General features: G+C 40.8%; 1 protein-coding gene across 1 annotated transcript in view; it reads right to left on the reverse strand.

The window, feature by feature from the left end:
- LOC110508942 (gelsolin) overlaps positions 1-6843 on the reverse strand; it is a 41758-nt gene extending 34915 nt beyond the window's left edge. The window contains exon 1 of the mRNA XM_036966574.2: positions 6449-6843. The gene's annotated coding sequence lies outside the window, so the exon portion shown is untranslated. The remainder of the gene's footprint in view (positions 1-6448) is intronic.
- Between the last annotated feature and the right edge of the window lie 713 nt (positions 6844-7556).

Below are 7556 nucleotides of genomic sequence, written 5' to 3' on the forward strand. Positions count from 1 at the left end.
GGCTACAAAAAGCTATCACAGAGATTTAAGCTGTCAGTGTCCACGGTGAGGAACATAGTGAGGAAATGGAAGAATACAGGCACAGTTCTTGTTAAGGCCAGAAGTGGCAGGCCAAGTAAAATATCGGAGAGGCGAAGGATGGTGAGAACGGTCAAAAACAGCCCACAGACCACCTCCAAAGACCTACAACATCATCTTGCTGCAGATGGTGTCACGGTGCATCGTTCAACAATTCAGCGCACTTTGCACAAGGAGAAGCTGTATGCGAGAGGGATGAGGAAGAAGCCTTTTCTGCACACACGCCACAAACAGAGTAGCTTGAGGTATGCAAACGCACATTTGGACAAGCCAGCTTCATTTTGGAATAAGGTGCTGTGGACTGATGAAACAAAGATTGAGTTATTTGGTCATAACAAGGGATGTTATGCATGGCGGCAAAAGAACACAGCGTTCCAAGAAAAACACTTGCTACCCACAGTACAATTTGGTGGGGGTTCCATCATGCTGTGTGGCCAGTGCCGGTACTGGGAATCTTGTTAAAGTTGAGGGTCGCATGGATTCCACTCAATATCAGCAGATTCTTGGGAATAATGTTGAAGAATCAGTCACAAAGTTGAAGTTATGCCGGGGCTGGATATTTCAACAAGACAACGACCCAAAACACTGCTCAAAATCTACCCGGGCATTTATGCAGAGGAACAAGTACAATGTTCTGGAATGGCCATCCCAGTCCCCAGACCTGAATATCATTGAGAATCTGTGGGATGATTTGAAGTGGGCTGTCCATGCTCGGCAACCATCAAACCTAACTGAACTGGAGATGTTTTGTAAGGAGGAATGGTCCAAAATACCTTCATCCAGAATCCAGACACTCATTAGAGGCTATGGGAAGCGTCTAGAGGCTGTTATTTTTTACGCTCTACTAAATATTGATGTGATTTTTCTATTGGGGTGCCCAAATTTATGCACCTGTCTAATTTTGTTTTGATGCATATTGCACATTTTCTGTTAATCCAATGAACCTAATTTCACTACTGAAATATTTCTGTGTCCATCAGTCATTTGATAGATCAAAATTAAATTGCTGATCCAAACACCCAATTATTTATAAATGGAAATCATGGAAATTATCAGGGGTGCCCAAACTTTTTCATACGACTGTAAGACAGTTAAATTGCCGAACCTAGCGTTAGGCCTGGAAAATGCTAATGCGGCAGTTTTTACATAACGAAACTGAAAACTAACATGCGTTTACACTAGTGCCGCCTTAATGCCAGCCGAAAATAGAGCTCCATGTGTCATGTAACCTATGACTGTAGCCTATGAATTATTGGTTCAAAACTACTGTACCTTCTGTTTGTGTATAAACTTGACTGGTTTCAGGAAACTAGGTGCATGTCACGCGTCACTACTTCACAGGAGAGGCATTTGAACGTAAACATTTATTTTTTATCAAAATGCGTATTTTGGGGGGGCAGAAATGCCTTCTGGAATGTGAACTTTCATGTGCCTTAATAACAAACAAATGTAAATATGAATAAAATTGTTAAATTACAAGCCTAGTTGGTTTAGCCACGGAAAAAGGGAGGAACCTTCCCGAGATAATGGATGGGCTGGACTTGCCAATAGATGAGTTCGGATTCGTCTGTCATGTAGCGCGCTTCTTTCTGTCTATAACATGAGCTGCTCAGTATGTGTAGGTAATCCTTTCTATTTGGGCTTTTTTGAAAGATTCCACAAAGAACTGCATAAGTGTTGATAATGTTCCACTTTCTGGAGGACCAAGTTTTGAAATCAGTGGAATGCCAGGTGGAAGCAGTATGATAGCTAAGGAGATGGAGAAAATTCTGGTGTTTGATTGCAAATAATGTGAAGGGAGTCAAAAAGAGAACACACAGAAGCAGTCTGTTGTATAACACACCTGTGTCCAGATTACATCTTCAAGCTAAGGGCAACCATGGCATCCGCAACACAGATGGAGAACCGTTCATCAATGTATACGGGTAAGAGAGTCTAACTAGCTACATTTTCAGATATTATACATTTCTAATTTTTTTTTTGTTGTTGTTGTTGTTTTTTACCCCATTTTCCTCCCCAATTTCGTGGTATCCAATTGGTAGTTACAGTCTTGTCTCATCACTGCAACTCCCGTACGAACTCGGGAGAGGCGAAGGTCGAGAGCCGTGCATCCTACAAAACACAACCCAACCAAGCCGCACTGCTTCTTGACACAATGCCCACTTAACCCGGAAGCCAGCCGCACCAATGTGTTGGAGGAAACACTGTGCACCTGGCGACCGTGTCAGCGTGCACTGCGCCCGGCCCACAGGAGTTGCTAGTGTACGACGGGACAAGGACATCCCTGCCGGCCAAACCCTCCCATAACCCGGTCGACGCTGGGCCCATTGTGTGCCGCCCCATGGGTCTCCCAGTCGCGTCTGGCTGCGACAGAGCCTAGACTCGAACCCAGAAACTCTAGTGGCACAGCCTTAGACCACTGCACCACTCGGGAGGTCCGATATGTTTCTAATTCGGTCAGAAAGTCATTTTCATTTTCATTACAAGTTAAAGCATACTGTTAGCTGGCTGGCTCACTAGCTAACATTACGGGTATGATCTGTGTAATAATATTATTTATAGTTATAGCCTAATGTTAGCTAGCTGGTCGGCCCCATGTTTCGTGAGTTGAACGTTAGATAGCTAGCTAACAAGCTAGAAACGAACCAAAACATTGTTTAGAAAGTTGCTTTTAGTTGCCTGGTTTGCTAGATTGACATATACTAAATTCATTTTTAAACTGATGGGTTTATAAGTGTCAAATACACCCGGTATGCTATTTTGGCTGCTGATGTCATGAACCTGTCGTTTTTGTGTTCATACTTTTTCATAACGACAATGACAAGTATGACGTTGGACGACAATAGAATGTTGATGTTGTCACTGCGACAACTGTCTACAGACATGATAATAGAATGTTGATGTTGTCACTGCGACAACTGTCTACAGACATGACAATAGAATGTTGATGTTGTCACTGCGACAACTGTCTACAGACATGTCAATAGAATGTTCATGATGTCACCGTGACAACTGTCTACAGACATGTCAATAGACATAGTATAAACCAGCCTTCAGTCTTGAAATCTTTGGTTATTTAGTACACTGCTGTACTCACTCTGTATAGCACATGGCATCACGTGAATCCTTAAAGAGATGGTTGGAGCTAAGGCTTAAGAGGGTGGGAATGATCTTGAATGGGAGTAGACAAAGAGGAGCTCTCCAGTAGGTGCACCAAAACATTCAAGGGCCATTTTCTCAAAAGTGGGGTTACAAGTGTCAAAGCAGAATTACTTTCCCAATGATCCTTAAATGTAGTGTATGATATACCATTTTCTAGTTCTGAGTCTCCACTTTTATCCAATGTAAAAAACCCAAGTTCAAATTTTGTTACGTAAGATCAAACCGGTCGGCAACAAATGATCATACAAAATAAATATTTTATACATAACTTCAGACTACTGGCACAGATCAAAAATAGTTTAACTAACATTGTACTATTTGTCGTCACTCATTCAGTCAATATATTCAATATAATGTAGTGTATGGGTCGGGAAACTTTGACTTTTAAATTTGTATTAACCTATGGAGGAAACCCCTGAATCTGACACTGACCGAACTAGATTGAGAGATTATGTAGGGATTATGCCAACTACAGATTATGTAGCTCCTTTCCCAGAACCAAGATTTGCTACCACAAGCCCACGGTGTAATATTGTGTTGACATAACCGTGGCTTCAGTATGCTTTCTTGACTTTTAAATGACACAGGGAAGATGAGGGAGATTAAACTGAAAATAGAAGCAAGGATAACATTTTATGTGCCTAGCAATTCTGAATCAAATCAAATCTAATTGTATTTGTCACATGCGCCAAATACAACCTTTCCGTGAAATGCTTACTTACAAGCCCTTAACCAACGACGCAGTTTAAGAAATAGAGTTAAATAAATAAACTAAAGTAAAAAAATCTAATCAATCAAAAAGCAACACAATAAATGTAAATAACAACAACGAGACTTTATACAGGGTCTACCAGTACTGAGTCAATGTGCAGGGGTACAGGTTATTCCAGGTCATTTGTAAAGTGACTATGCATAGATAATAAACAGAGAGTAGCAGCAGTGTAAAAATAAAGGGCGGGGGGGGGGGGGGGGGTCAATGTAAATAGTCTGGGTGGCCTTTTGATTAGTTGTTCAGCAGTCTTATGGCTTGGGGGTAGAAGCTGTTAAGGAGCCTTTTGGTCCTAGGCATCCAGTACCGCTTACCGTGCGGTAGTAGAGAGAACAGTTTATGACTTGGGTGACTGGAGTCTTTGACAATTTTTGGGGTCTTCCTCTGACACCGCCTAGTATATAGGTCCTGGATGTCAGGAAGCTTGGCAAACTGCTTCTAAAACCACTGTTTCTAATTATGCCTACTACTATAACAAATCAGCAGAAGTGATATTATTATATGATAACAGCCGGTGACTCATTAGCTTACAAACCTTAGCCAACTGTGCAGCCTGTGAATTAACTAGCTCTCTGGTTCTGCTCTAACTGAGATAGATCCTCATCTATCTTTGCACTCAATCAACAACACACCCTTGAGACAATGTAAATGTGTTAGGTGAGCTAGTTATCATATCTACTGAAATAAAATGTGGTGACACCACACGGTAGCCTAGCGCGTTGGGCCAGTAACCGGAAGCTGCTGTTTCGAATACCCGAGCCACAAGGTGAAAAAAATCTGTTGATGTGCCCTGAGCAAGACACTTAACCCTAATTTACTCCAGGGGTGCTGTACTACTACGGCTGACCCTGTAACACAACACATTTCGCTGCACCTATCCAGTGTGTGACAATAAAAGATAAACACATTTATGACCAAATATTAAAATAGCTTTCTCTCTCACACAGACCAACACACACGCTTGTCTTTTCATATTCAGACTCCCTTGACTTTTTCCACATTTTGTTACGTTACAGTCTTGGATTAAATTGTTTTTTCACCCTCTTCAATCTACATACAATACAAAAATGACAAATAAAAAAACAGGTTTTTAAACATTTTTGCACTGTATAAAAGCTGGATTGTTGATGCTATATGTATTGGCCAATGAGAGATGTTTCAGACACCAGTTGGCCATATTGACACTCCCCAGAAGGAGCATAGGAATGAATGGAATTCTGTATTTAAAGCTGCAATAAGTAATTATATATATTTTTTCAACCAGACTCAAATATAAATGTGTGTTATAGATCTGCCATTCTCATTGAAAGCAAGTCTAAGAAGCAGTAGCACAGTTCTTTTTGTGCTATTTCTATGCTTCCCATTCTTAAATTTCGTTTTTTGCATTTTTTACTTTCAGGTTTTGTACACCAGCTTCAAAAACGGCAAAGACAATATTTTTGGTGATGGAAATATACTTCACAGCGGTTTAGATGGTACAATGATTCTCTGCACTGCACTTTCCTGTTTTGTCACATGAACTGAAATTAAGCAAACTATTATCATTTTTAGCAACCAGGAAATTTCGGAGTGATTGCTGCATAGTGCATCTTTAAGTATTTTTTGTTGTTGTAGTGAAAAAAAATGATACTTTAAGGAAAATGTTTTTATTTATTTTCATGTTTTATTTTGATGTTTACCTCACAATATAACTTAAAAGTATGCATTAAGGTGTCTGTAATAAGGTGTCAGTACACATTTTCACAACGGTGGGGGAGTGCCAAAATGCAGACGCGAGGCTTCAAAACAGCGCCCCATATATATACTCTATAACTCATCTAGTGTACTAGTATAGGTCTATAAAATAAATCACTGGCATAATCTGATGCATATAATAATGAATCTGATGCACTTCGAACTCAATGGTGACATTTTTCCATCTTCGCAGGGAACATAACAGAATAGGCTAGCCTGTGCCCCCAAATGGGCTGGCTGTGCTGGGAAATGTTATCAAGCCGAGTAGTATAAATGATCCCATGCACAACTCACAATATGATACGCCTATTTACACTTCATTGATAAAGATGGTCAAATAAAGGCATTTGTTTGGTTATTAGTCAACTGCTTAAAGAGTTGAAGAGATAATGTTTCAGTCGATCTCTGTTCAGATTTAAAACAGGAATAGACCGAATTCACAGTCGGTCACACACATCTGGATATGAAATCATTTAGAACTTTGCGCACATTTTTGAATAATTAAATCCAAACTTCAACAGTGTCTACGATTGCGCACGATAATTTAGACGAAGCTCGATAAACGTTTAGGCGTAATAAAGTTTCCATAGAGACCATTGGAGGTTCAAACAAGTCTCGCAACTTTGTAATAAAATGCATTGCAACAAAGAATCAAAATGCACCAAATTATAATACAACATTAATTAATATCAAAAAGTAACTCACGGTTTGACAGATGTGTAATAGAAAATGAGACAATGGGTGCTAAGTGAGCAGAAACAGATGTGGACGCGAATACAACTTCTTATAACGCCTGTTCATTGCTTGTTGAGTGTTCAGCCCTTATGGGTTTGACATTGAAGCAACGCATTGATTGGTCGACAATCAAAGCCATGAAAAAAAGAGCTGTACAGAAAATCGAATGAAAGGTAATTCGTCACATGCTTCGTAAACAACTGGTGTGGACTAACAGTGAAACGCTTACTTACGGGCCGTTCCCAACAATGCAGAGAGAAAGAAAATAATAGAAAAGTAAAACATAATAATACAAGTAATAATATATACACAATGAGCGACCATAACTTGGCTATATACACGCGGTATCAGTACCGATTCGATGTGCAGGAGTACGAGGTAAATGAGGTAGACGTTTGATGATGAACAGTTGGCTAAAAAAACGGTGTCAATGCAGATACTTAAATAGCTAACCAAATAGCTACCTGAACTAACTATTTAGCAGTCTTATTATGGCTTGGGGGGAGAAGCTGTTCAGGGTTCTGTTGGTTCCAGACTTGGTGCATCGGTACCACTTGCCGTTTGGGTGACTGAAGTCTTTGATCATTTTTAGGGCCTTCCTCTGACACGTACAGGATAGAGGTTGTGGATGGCAGGGATCTCGGCCCCAGTGATGTACTGGGCCATTCACACTACCCTCTGTAGCACCTTGCGTTCGGATGACAAGCAGTTAGTTGCCATACCAAGCGGTGATGCAGCCAGTCAAGATGCTCTCAATGGTGCAGCTGTAAAACATTTTGAGGATCTGAGAGCCCACGCCTCCTGACGGGGAAGGGGCGTTGTCGTGTCCTCTTCACGACTGTGCTATGGTGTTTGAACCATGATTGATCCTTAATGATGTGGACACCAAGGAAGTTGAAGCTCTCGACCCGTTCCACTACAGCCGCGTCGATGTGAATGAGGTCCGTTTCCTGTAGTCCGCGACCAGCTCCTTTGTTTTGCTGACGTTGAGGGAGAGGTTGTAGAAAACTACATCAATGACTATAGACAAACTGGTCTCTTGGGTTCGACCATAATGTAACATAAGGCAGTGCAAACA

This window comes from Oncorhynchus mykiss, chromosome 28 (assembly GCF_057628025.1).
Source record: "Oncorhynchus mykiss isolate SJ-2025 chromosome 28, ASM5762802v1, whole genome shotgun sequence".
Taxonomy (NCBI): domain Eukaryota; kingdom Metazoa; phylum Chordata; class Actinopteri; order Salmoniformes; family Salmonidae; genus Oncorhynchus; species Oncorhynchus mykiss.